Source organism: Dendropsophus ebraccatus, chromosome 15 (genome assembly GCF_027789765.1).
Source record: "Dendropsophus ebraccatus isolate aDenEbr1 chromosome 15, aDenEbr1.pat, whole genome shotgun sequence".
Classification (NCBI taxonomy): Eukaryota; Metazoa; Chordata; class Amphibia; order Anura; family Hylidae; genus Dendropsophus; species Dendropsophus ebraccatus.
The window spans coordinates 20,553,196-20,565,843 of NC_091468.1; the positions used below are offsets into that span (position 1 = coordinate 20,553,196).

A 12,648-nucleotide genomic window follows, 5' to 3' on the forward strand; every position below is an offset into this window, starting at 1 on the left:
CACAGTATGGCAGTATTGGTCAGGTCTGATATGATGGTGTTACCCAGTCACAGTATGGCGGTATTGGTCAGGTCTGGTATGGAGGTGTTATCCAGTCACAGTATGGTGGTATTGGTCAGGTCTGGTATGACAGTGTTATCCAGTCACAGTATGGCGGTATTGGTCAGGTCTGGTGTGGCGGTGTTACCCAGTCACAGTATGGCGGTATTGGTAAGGTCTGGTATGACAGTGTTATCCAGCACAGTATGGCGGTATTGGTCAGGTCTGGTGTGGCGGTGTTACCCAGTCACAGTTTGCCGGTATTGGTCAGGTCTGGTATGGCAGTGTTATCCAGTCACAGTATGGCGGTATTGGTAAGGTCTGGTATGACAGTGTTATCCAGCACAGTATGGCGGTATTGGCCAGGTCTGGTATGGCAGTGTTATCCAGCACAGTATAGTAGTATTGGTCAGGTCTGGTGTGGCGGTGTTATCCATTCACAGTATGGCGGTATTGGTCAGGTCTGATATGACAGTGTTATCCAGTCACAGTATGGCGGTATTGGTCAGGTCTGGTATAGTGGTTTTATCCAGTCACAGTATGGTGGTATTGGTCAGGTCTTGTATGACAGTGTTATCCAGTCACAGTATGGCGGTATTGGTCAGGTCTGGTATGACAGTGTTATCCAGCACAGTATGGCGGTATTGGTCAGGTCTGGTGTGGCAGTGTTACCCAGTCACAGTTTGGTATACCTGTAGTGCCCTGTATATACATATACTGTATAGATGGAGTAGGGGGTCCTGTATATACATGTACTGTATAGGTGGAGTAGGGGGTCCTGTATATACATGTACTGTATAGATGGAGTAGGGGGCCCTGTATACATGTACTGTATAGATGTAGTAGGGGGTCCTGTATACATGTACTGTATAGATGGAATAGGGGGTCCTGTATATACATGTACTGTATAGATGGAGTAGGGGGCCCTGTATATACATGTACTGTATAGATGGAGTAGGGGGTCCTGTATATACATATACTGTATAGATGGAGTAGGGGGCCCTGTATATACATGTACTGTATAGATGGAGTAGGGGGCCCTGTATATACATGTACTGTATGGATGGAGTAGGGGGTCCTGTATATATGTACTGTATAGATGGAGTAGGGGGCCCTGTATATACATGTACTGTATAGATGGAGTAGGGGGTCCTGTATATACATGTACTGTATAGATGGAGTAGGGGGTCCTGTATATACATGTACTGTATAGATGGAGTAGGGGGTCCTGTATATACATGTACTGTATAGATGGAGTAGGGGGTCCTGTATATACATGTACTGTATAGATGGAGTAGGGGGTCTACCAGTTATTACTGTGGATGTTGTGAGGCAGCTTCCCTAGCAACCATTGCTCCCTGTGAAAATGAAAGCAGTAATCCTATTGGTTGCTAAGGCTCCAACTGCCGTGTCTGCTGCAGCTAATTATATCACCTGTGTTTGCAGTGAGGAGATTTTCCCATTCATCTCTATGGGGCGTCTCTCTTTCCCCTCCCCCTCCCCTCCTGTACATCTGGCGGGGATGGGACCTTCGCAATAACCTTCCCGGGCACCCAATGTATCTGTGTGCCAAATTTGGGGTCAAACGGTTCAGGCGTTTGGAAGTCTATAGAGGACAGACAGACAGACAGAAGGACAGACAGACAGACAGACTTTGATTTTTATGATATAGATATATATATATATATATATATATATATATATATATATATATATTTAATTTTACCTTTTACTGGACAACTTCTTTCAGATGGAATTTGTTATCATTTATCCGACAAGATATGAACAGTTACTCATTTTGGTGACAATGTCCTATATAATATTAGTGGGGAGAACTGATATCCTGCTCTATACACCCAGAAGGATATGAATATAATATTGGTAAAAAAATAAAAAAAAAGTTTTAATAGTGTTGTACAGTATTTCCTCCTAGAGGTGGCACTAAAGAGAAAGGTTTCTTGATTCCAGAGGAGAGAAATTCTGCACTGCCCCTTGTATGGGCAGTGTCATATATTGTAGCTATAGACAAATCTCTGGATGTGTGTATAAACCTTTCCTATAGTCTGATATCAATCATTTGCAATGGATCCTTCATCATCAGGACACCCCCTTTTAATTTACAGATATCCTGTGGGTGGATTGGGTTTTGTCTGGTTTCTGGAATGCATCACATGTTCTTGACATGGCTGGCCGCCTTTATTTATTACATTCTCATACAATTTCCATCTACAATGAATGAACGACTGACCATAAAATACATAGTGGCGTTGAGTCCACCAGAGCCATAGCTCAACTGTGCAGTAACTGTCCCCTTTAAATTATGGCAACCATGAGAAAAATGAAAAATCTAAGCTGAACCTTTTCCCTGGAATATTTTAGTCATTTGAGTCTATACCGCCATCTAGTGGGAATTTTTTGAACTGCAATTCTTTAATATCATACTTTGAAAATATGCTTGAGAATTAGTTACTAACAGTAACTCAAGCAATGTCTTAAAGGGGTTTTCATGTAAATAAAATGTATTAATTACCTATTTCACAGGTAATGAATATTAGATCTGTAAGGGGTTTCAGCACACAGGCTTAAAGGGGATGATCAGCTTAGAAAACTCTTTGTCATTTACCCTGTCTGGTTATTCTGGGTTATTAGATAGGGGATCCTGTTCAGGATTCTCATCTCTTTAGGTGACAGTGGTTATAAGGTACAGTGCTGTCCTGCGTACAGAAACAATTCATTTGATTGGGCCCTGTGTAATGCCTCACTTTCCCTGAGGTGGCGCTGCAGGGGCACTAAACACTTCTGACAGATTACAGATCAATGAGATCTTAGCACATCCCAGGTGTGTCCAGTCCGTACAGAACTGCCCTACACTGTGAGAATACTACAGTTACAAACCCATACTACTTGAATTACATTAGTATTCCAGTCATTGCACCTCTGCATGAACAACACAGGCCTAATGTCATCTTCATGGAGGACCTCCAACTCATCGAGGTCATAGCATCATTAGGGAATGGCTGCTGGCGACTGGGGGAGCTCACATGGAGCAGCTGCTGGAGACTGTGGCATCTAACATGGAGCGGCTGCTGGAGACTGGGGGACCTCACATGGAGCGGCTGCTGGAGACTGGGGGACCTAACATGGTGCGGCTGCTGGAGACTGGGGCACCTCACATGGAGCGGCTGCTGGAGACTGGGGCACCTCACATGGAGCGGCTGCTGGAGACTGGGGCACCTAACATGGTGCGGCTGCTGTGGACTGGGGGACCTCACATGGAGCGGCTGCTGAAGACTGGGGCACCTCACATGGAGCGGCTGCTGGAGACTGGGGCACCTCACATGAAGCGGCTGCTGGAGACTGGGGCACCTCACATGGAGCGGCTGCTGGAGACTGGGGCACCTCACATGGAGCGGCTGCTGAAGACTGGGGCACCTCACATGGAGCGGCTGCTGTAGACTGGGGCACCTCACATGGAGCGGCTGCTGAAGACTGGGGCACCTCACATGGAGCGGCTGCTGTAGACTGGGGCACCTCACATGGAGCGGCTGCTGGAGACTGGGGCACCTCACATGGAGCGGCTGCTGGAGACTGGGGCACCTAACATGGTGCGGCTGCTGTGGACTGGGGGACCTCACATGGAGCGGCTGCTGCAGACTGGGGGACCTCACATGGAGCGGCTGCTGTAGACTGGGGGACCTCACATGGAGTGGCTGCTGGAGACTGGGGCACCTCACATGGAGCGGCTGCTGAAGACTGGGGCACCTCACATGGAGCGGCTGCTGAAGACTGGGGCACCTCACATGGAGCGGCTGCTGTAGACTGGGGCACCTCACATGGAGCGGCTGCTGTAGACTGGGGGACCTCACATGGAGCGGCTGCTGTAGACTGGGGGACCTCACATGGAGCGGCTGCTGCAGACTGGGGGACCTCACATGGAGCGGCTGCTGCAGACTGGGGGACCTCACATGGAGCGGCTGCTGGGGACTGGGGCACCAAACATGGAGCGGCTGCTGAAGACTGGGGGACCTCACATGGAGCGGCTGCTGGAGACTGGGGCATCTCACATGTAGCGGCTGCTGTAGACTGGGGCACCTCACATGAAGCGGCTGCTGAAGACTGGGGCACCTCACATGTAACGGCTGCTGAAGACTGGGGCACCTCACATGTAGCGGCTGCTGAAGACTGCAGACCTTAATCCTATAGAAGATCAGATAATAAGGCGACTTGTGACCAGCAGGAGGCGTTGTTGTCAAGCTGTAACTGATATTCATGGACACTTGGACTAGTTATAGCGACAGTGACATTTTGTTGGGGTATACCCACCAGTGGGGGTTGATTTTGTTAAAAGAAAATTGTTTGAGATGAGGAAATCACCATTGCCGCTTCTACTTAAAGAAGTCCAGTAAAAAATGTTATTATAGTATTGTGTTGCCCCCCAAAAGTTATACAAATCACCAATATACACTTATGACGGGAAATGCACATACAAACAAGCAGGTACCAACATCACACCTGTGTGCTAGACTAGCACTGGCGTCACAACATTAAAGGGGTTACCCAGTGCTACAAAATGACAACATGACTCTTGTGTCCAGTTCAGGTGCGGTTTGCAACTAAGCTCCATTCACTTAAATGGAACTGAGCAGCAAAACCCCGCCCAAGCTGGAGACAAGAGTGGGGCTGTCTCTGGAAGAAAGTGGCCATGTTTTTGTAGCGCTAGGTATTCCCTTTAACACCACCAGCTTAGCTGACATGGGCAAACAACACCTGCCTCACCACATACTTACATGTCCATGCTCCCTTGGGGTCCTTCTTCTCTGTTCCTGTCCTGGCATCTTCTACAGCGAAGACCTGCTCAGCAAATCATAAATCTTAGGACGGGACAGCCTGCACCACAGCATGTGATTGGCTAAGCAGGCTGTCACTCTTGTCTCATTGGCCGAGCGGGCTGTCACAGGCCTCGGTGCTGCCCCATCCTAGTCAGCCTGTGATTGGCTTGGCGGGTCTTCACAAAAGAAGACGCAGGCATAGGCCCAGAGAGCCACCAGGAGACACCGGGAGACTGTGGACAGGTGAGAAAATGTTTAATTTTTGGTTTTACATGAGCATCGCAATCTTGCCGAACCCCGCTGAACTTTGCAGAAAGTTTGATTATGTAACGAACCAAATTTTTTGCAAAGTACGAAACGGACCTGGGTTTGCCAGGTTCAGTTCACTCATCTTTAATACCTATCATTTAAACAAACTTCTGACATGCTATAGCAATGGGGATCCTGGTGCTGCCCTTCATCTTCCCTCTCAATTTAGCGTCTACCGGAAGTTCCATAGGCTCAATTATAATCTCGTCTACTGCTACTTTACCATTGAGAATGGAGATGAAAGGGGAAGCGCACACTGCTGAACGCGTCTGCCCCTTTGTTCTAGTGGTGGTCTCAGAAGTTTGTTTAAATGATAGGTATTAAAGATGAGTGAACTAAACCTGGTGAAGCCAGATTCGTTGGAAACTTTGCAGAAAGTTTGATTATTTTCTGCAAAGTTGAGCGGGGTTCGGCAAGATGGCGACGCTCATGTAAAACAAAAAATAAACATGTTCTCACCTGTCCACGGTCCCCCAGTGTCTCCTGGTGGCTCTCTGGGCCTGTCCCGGCTTCTTCTATGGTGAAGGCCCGCTAAGCCAATCACAGGCTGATTAGGATGGGGCAGCACCGAGGCCTGTGACGGCCCGCTCGGCCAATGAGACAAGTGACAGCCCGCTCAGCCAATCACAGGCTGTGGTGCTGTCTCCTCCTAAGTTTTATGATTTGCTGAGCAGGCCTTCATCATAGAAGATGCCAGGACAGTAACAGAGAAGAAGGACCCCAAGGGAGCATGGACATGTAAGTATGTGGTGAGGCAGGTGTTGTTTGCCTGTGTCAGCTCAGCCGGCGGTGTTAATGTTGTGACGTCAGTGCTAGTCCAGCACACAGGTGTGATGTTGGTACCTGCTTGTTTATGTGGCTGGCTGTATTCCCCTAATGGTTGGTAACCTTCCCGGTTGTTGTGGGTCCCTTGAGCTCTTGTCACAGTAGTCCTAAGTGCCAACTGACCCACCCGGACTGTCGTTACCGCCACCTATAGAAAAGGGGAAAAATAACCCAAGGTGTGCAGTTGTGTATAGGTGCTGGTGCGTATAAAATTTGAAAGAGTCCCAGTGATGCAAAAATAGAACAGCTTTACTGTCAAGTTCTTCAATAATACAATATACTTGCAGAATAGATAAATCTTCACATAGACTTTAGTGCTTGACTTAGTTGGGCTTAAGGAGGTGCTAGAGAATAGAGTAGAGGAAGTAGTTGTAGCGGTGCTTGAAAAGTAGAGTAGAGGAGGGAGGGGGTTTCAGAGTAGTTATGTTTAGACTTTGGTCTCACCACCTTTTGCCATACAGTGTCAAGCTACCTGTCCTGTCAGAGTACTACAAGCCCCAGCCGTGGTTATCTGGGTGTAGCTAAGTGTCTGGGGGTGTCCCAGTTAACAGTACTGCGAGATACGTAGACCTTCCGTACTGGCTGCTTTGTCCTATCAAGGATAGTTCCTCTTGTGCTCAGGATACTGCCCTGCTCTGTGTAGATGTGTTCTTAGCGTAAGTTAGGGTTTTCCTTGGTGTCCTCTCCCTTTAAACTACTTAGCACTGCATAGTAGATATAGTAGTAGTTGTGAAAGAACTGGTTGTCTCTTGTTGCATCTATACACTCTGGTGTCTAGACTAGACTGACCTGCTTGTCCCTGAAAGGAGTCCTGGCATCAGCCAGGCCCTGGCTTAACTTTTGCAGGAACAGCTGTTTTTGTGTCTCCTAGATAAGACTGAAACTGCACTTCCTCACCATGTAACTCTTACTACAGGGGCCTCCGTATGCTTACCTGTGTGTGGGCAATTCAGACATAAACCACTTAAATGACTAAAGGCTATAATAGTATGCCGGTCTTCATGTAACCATCACCCTTTCTTACATGATTACTAGCCATGGCAATGATGACAGCCTTTCACACCTCATGTGTTAATCCCCCAAACATTTCATTATAGTCAGAAATGCAAATCTGCTGTCAAGTGCACACATAAGGGATCCCCCGGCTCTTTGTTAATGTCCCCAATCTCCTTGGATGGATAATATCGCATTCATTACATGAGCTTGCAGCATAGTCCCCCGACAGCAATTACAATCCTATTGTGTATTCCCTCCTTGCAGAGGGGCTTACGTAATACCGCAGCGTACAGATATGTCGTAATCTGTACCAACCCAATGTCACTTCAGTCTAGATCAGGGGTATAGAACCCTGGCTCTCCAGCTGTTGCAAAGCTACAACTCCCATCATGCATGGACAGCCAAAGCTTTAGCTTTGGCTGTCCAGGCATGATGGGAGTTGTAGTTTTGCAACACATGGAGAGCCAATGTTCCCTACCCCCGATCTAGATAGACCCAGGAGCTGTGATCAGATTGGGCTGAATGGTGCCAGTCATCGCTTGGCATCACGCTACCCCAGCCATATAGTTAAGTGCAAGCCATGTAATCATTGTGTTCAGTGTAGACTCCAGCCCAGTATATAATTACCTGCTCCCAGCTGGTTGCTAAACCTGTACATTTAGGTAGCGTCTACACGTGCACCCAGTATATTCTATTTAAATCCCTTTATGTACAGGACAGGACGAGGCTTGCGCCGTCACTCTATAAATAGCAGATGTGGAAGGTGGCAGAAGTCTATGGATGCTGAACCCAGCGCGGAGGACCCAATGGTAGAATGGCTGTCAGGATATGGAAACAGGGAAATGGGGAGAAATTATAAGGTCTTCTGTATCATCCATGTATTAGTAAATCATGCATGTAAGTGATCTCTGTACAATTGTTTGTATCAGTCATTAGGCTGGGTTCACACTGCGTTTTTATCAGTTTTATGCAAAAAAAAAAAAAAAAAAAAAAAGGATGCATTTGTGTGCATGCATTCGGTCCGTTTTTTCCATTGACTTCCATTATAAAAAATCAAAAACGCTGGAGCTATTTATGTTTACAGATATATATGCAGGGCCGGCTCCAGGCTTTTGTGGGCCCTTGGGCGACAGAGCCTTAGTGGGCCCCTTGGTATAGCAAATCATGTTGCATCATTGTTAAAGCTTTCAACAGACCCTTACTATTAAATAAGATGCTGGGAAAGCTGAGTGACCCCATTATACTGACTACTACAGTATATAAGATGCTGGGTGACCTCCATTATACTGACTACTATACAAGATGCTGGGAAAGCTGGGTGACCTCCAATATACTGACTACTATACAAGATGCTGGGAAAGCTGAGTGACCTCCATTATACTGACTACTATACAAGATGCTGGGAAAGCTGGATGACCTCCATTATACTGACTACTATACAAGATGCTGGGAAAGCCTGGTGACCTCCATTATACTGACTACTATACAAGATGCTGTGAAAGCTGGGTGACCTTCATTATACTGACTACTATACAAGATACTGGGAAAGCTGGGGGACCTCCATTATACTACTATACAAGATGCTAAGAAAGCTGGGTGACCTCCATTATACTGACTACTATACAAGATGCTGGGTGACCTCCATCATACTGACTACTATACAAGATGCTGGGAAAGCTGGGTGACCTCCATTATACTGACTACTATACAAGATGCTGGGAAAGCTGGGTGACCTCCATTATACTACTATACAAGATGCTAAGAAAGATGGGTGACCGCCATTATATTGATTAATATATAAGATGCTAGGTATGCTGGGTGACTGCCATTATACTGACTACTATACCATATGCTAGAAAAGCTGGATGACCTCCATTATACTCACTACTATACAAGATGCTGGGAGACCTCCATCATACTGACTGCTATACTAGATGCTGGGAAAGCTGGGTGTCCTCCATTATACTGACTACTATACATGATGCTGGGAAAGATGGGTGACCTCCATTATACTGACTATAATACAAGATGCTGGGAAAGCTGAGTGACCCCATTATATTGACTACTATATAAGATGCTGGGTGACCTCCATTATACTGACTACTATACAAGATGCTGGGAAAGCTGGGTGACCTCCAATATACTGACTACTATACAAGATGCTGGGAAAGCTGAGTGACCTCCATTATACTGACTACTATACAAGATGCTGGGAAAGCTGGATGATCTCCATTATACTGACTACTATACAAGATGCTGGGAAAGCCTGGTGACCTCCATTATACTGACTACTATACAAGATGCTGTGAAAGCTGGGTGACCTTCATTATACTGACTACTATACAAGATACTGGGAAAGCTGGGGGACCCCATTATGCTGACTACTATACAAGATGCTGTGAAAGCTGGGTGACCTTCATTATACTGACTACTATACAAGATACTGGGAAAGCTGGGGGACCCCATTATGCTGACTACTATACAAGATGCTGGGAAAGCTGGATGACCTCCATTATACTGACTACTATACAAGATGCTGGGAAACCTGGGTGACCTCCATTATACTGACTACTATACAAGATGCTGGGAAAGCTGGGTGACCTCCATTATACTACTATACAAGATGCTAAGAAAGCTGGGTGACCACCATTATATTGATTAATATATAAGATGCTAGGAAAGCTGGGTGACTACCATTATACTGACTACTATACCATATGCTAGAAAAGCTGGATGACCTACATTATACTCACTACTATACAAGATGCTGGGAGACCTCCATCATACTGACTGCTATACTAGATGCTGGGAAAGCTGGGTGTCCTCCATTATACTGACTACTATACATGATGCTGGGAAAGATGGGTGACCTCCATTATACTGACTATAATACAAGATGCTGGGAAATCTGGGTGACCTCCATTATACTGACTATAATACAAGATGCTAGGAAAGCTGGGTGACCCCATTATACAAGATGCTAGGAAAGCTGGGTGACCCCATTATAAAAGATGCTAGTAAAGCTGGGTGACATCCATTATACAAGGTGCTAAGAAAGCTGAGTGATCTCCATTATACAAGATGCTGGGAAAGCTGGGTGACCTCCATTATACTGACTACTATACAAGATGTTGGAAAAGCTGGATGACCTCCAACTTGCAGTGATGAGTTACCATCCTTTCTGCTGTACAGCCTCTCTCTCCTCCTCAGGCCCTGTGCACTCAGGCTAATGCCAGCAGCAGTTGTTGGAATGAGGGTGTGGCTTACTGGGACATACCCGAGGCCTAAATTTGCCAGTACAGTCCCCAGGAAACTGGGAATAGGCAGGGGGAAGGCTGCGGCATCACTCCATGGGTGTCTGGTGGCCCTGCATTCCGGGGGAAGCCCCCGGTTTTCTTGGGCAAGTGCCGGGGTGGGGGCCCTTAAGGCGTTCTTGTCTGAGTAAGCCGGGTGCTGACGCCGGCCCTGTGTATACGAAATACAGGAGTTATATCTGTCAAGGTGACAGAACAGCAGTTGTACAGCTGAAGTGTTAGCAAACAGGCAGGTCCACAGTAAGGCTAAGGATCAAAGGGTTAACAGCGATGACTAAAATGCAGTTTTCTAATAGAAAAATCATCTATGCCTTTTATAGATACACTGTATGTTTGATCAGGGATATAATGATCATTTTGTTATTATTAGCAGTATACGGCTTGGTTCACAATATGTAAAAATGACGTCTGTCTTTCATAACAATGGCCATCATTGTGCAAATAACGTCCGCTATTTTTTAAATAACAGTGGTTATTTGCACAATGATGGCCGTTATTATGAAAGACAGAAGTCATTTTTACATAGTGTGAACCTAGCCTATGGTGGTATTATTTGGGTAAAGAATTGCAGGTTTGGGAACTACAATGCGAGCATTAGGTGAAACTATAGTCTTGGCATTATATGGCGGTATTATTTGGGTAATGCGTGCATTATGTGGGACTATAGTTTTGCCATTATATGGCGGTATTACGTGGGCTACAATGATAAAGAAAACTATCCAAAATAGTAATTCGATTGCTGAGGCTTAAAACTCCATAAAACTGAAAGTCTGGAGGTGGCACCGGTTCTCCAAGATTCCTCATTGCTTTTCTGTATCTTGACCACAATAATAGTTCAGCTTTACATAAATCCTGGAGTTACACAGTATTGTATTGTATGAAAGTTAAAACCAGCCTTTAAAGGGGTTCCGGGCTGGGGTTTTGCAGCTCAGTTCCATTGAGGTGAATGGGCCTGGATTGTAATACCAAATACAACCAGAGGATGGGGGGAGGGGGGGGGGGTGCTCTGTTTGACAAGAAAGCAGCTAGGTGTTTGGCATCCTGAACAATCCCTTTAAAACGGAACCTAGGAGGTGATTTCAAATAATTTACAGAGATCCCAGAAGTAGGAAACCATGTGATCATTTTAATATCAAATAATAATTGTGTGGTATCACACCATGGGTGTTTTTCTCTCTCCTGTGCACCTGTCAAAAAGCCTTTTCTTTCAGGTTAAAGTGGTGATGTGGTATCCTGAAGTTTCTCCACTAGGTGCCAGTTTTTTTATGCTCTTATCATTGTGCACAGCTAAAGTCAGTAAGGGGTTAATGTTTGTATACCATGTGTTTGTTATTGACCAATAGGAGGTGCTCTTTACTTTTACCCTATCTCTTTTCTCCTTTCTCCTGCACACACTCATTCCCACCACTCACAGGCCTCTGTAGGTGGAGTTGCATGGTGGGGGAAGTGCAGTTCAGTTTTAGGCAGATTTTCAGAGAAGACAAACGCAAAAAACGACTATTAGTTAAGCCAGGGCCTGGCTGCTGCCAGGGTCCCTGTCAGGGAAACAAAGTCAGTTCAGTGCAGTCTAGTCACAAGAGTTTATAGTTGCCGCAAGAGACAACCAGTTCCTTTACAACTTCTACTTTATCTACTATGCAGTGCTAAGCACTTTAAAGGGAGATGTCACCATGGAACACCCTAACCCACGCTGAGAACTTGTCTACAAAGAGCAGGGCAGTATCCTGAGTACAAGATAAACTAGTCTCGATAGGACAAAGCAGCCAGCACTGAAGGCCTACGTATCCTATTGCGCAGTGCAGGTAACTGGGACCCCCCCCCCCCCCCCCCCCGGAAACTTAGCTACACCTAGATAACTACGACTGGGGCTTGTAGTACAGAAGGTGGTCAGACCAAAGTCTAAACACAACTACAAGTAAAAGCTTCACTACAGAGTATATCTTCAGGTTCTGGCAGAGTACACAGCTATATTGGGTTGGCACTCCTCTGACTCACTCATATCCTCTACTCCTTAAACACTACAAATACCTCTCCTCTCAAGCACCTCCTCAAGCACAACAAGGTCAAGCACTACAAGTCTATGTGAAGATTTATCTATTTTGTAAGCGTGTATTGCATTATTGAAGAAAAAGCTGTTCTATTTTTACATCACTGGGACTCTATACGCACGGTCATGGAGAGAAAGGATCTGCGGCACCTCACACCTATGGCTGACACCAATCCCTCTCTGTTACATTTAAAAACCAACGCCAGGATGTTGGTATATAATTTGATGAAACCATATTGCCTCATGTACCACGTGCAGGTCCTCTGGCCCACAAGAGTCCCTACACTAA

General features: G+C 45.9%; 1 protein-coding gene across 1 annotated transcript in view; it reads left to right on the plus strand.

Annotated features, from left to right (window-relative positions):
• Nucleotides 1-7,832: 7,832 nt before the first annotated feature.
• SOCS5 (suppressor of cytokine signaling 5) overlaps nucleotides 7,833-12,648 on the plus strand; it is a 69,811-nt gene continuing 64,995 nt past the window's right edge. Inside the window, exon 1 of the mRNA XM_069955583.1 lies at nucleotides 7,833-7,895. The gene's annotated coding sequence lies outside the window, so the exon portion shown is untranslated. The remainder of the gene's footprint in view (nucleotides 7,896-12,648) is intronic.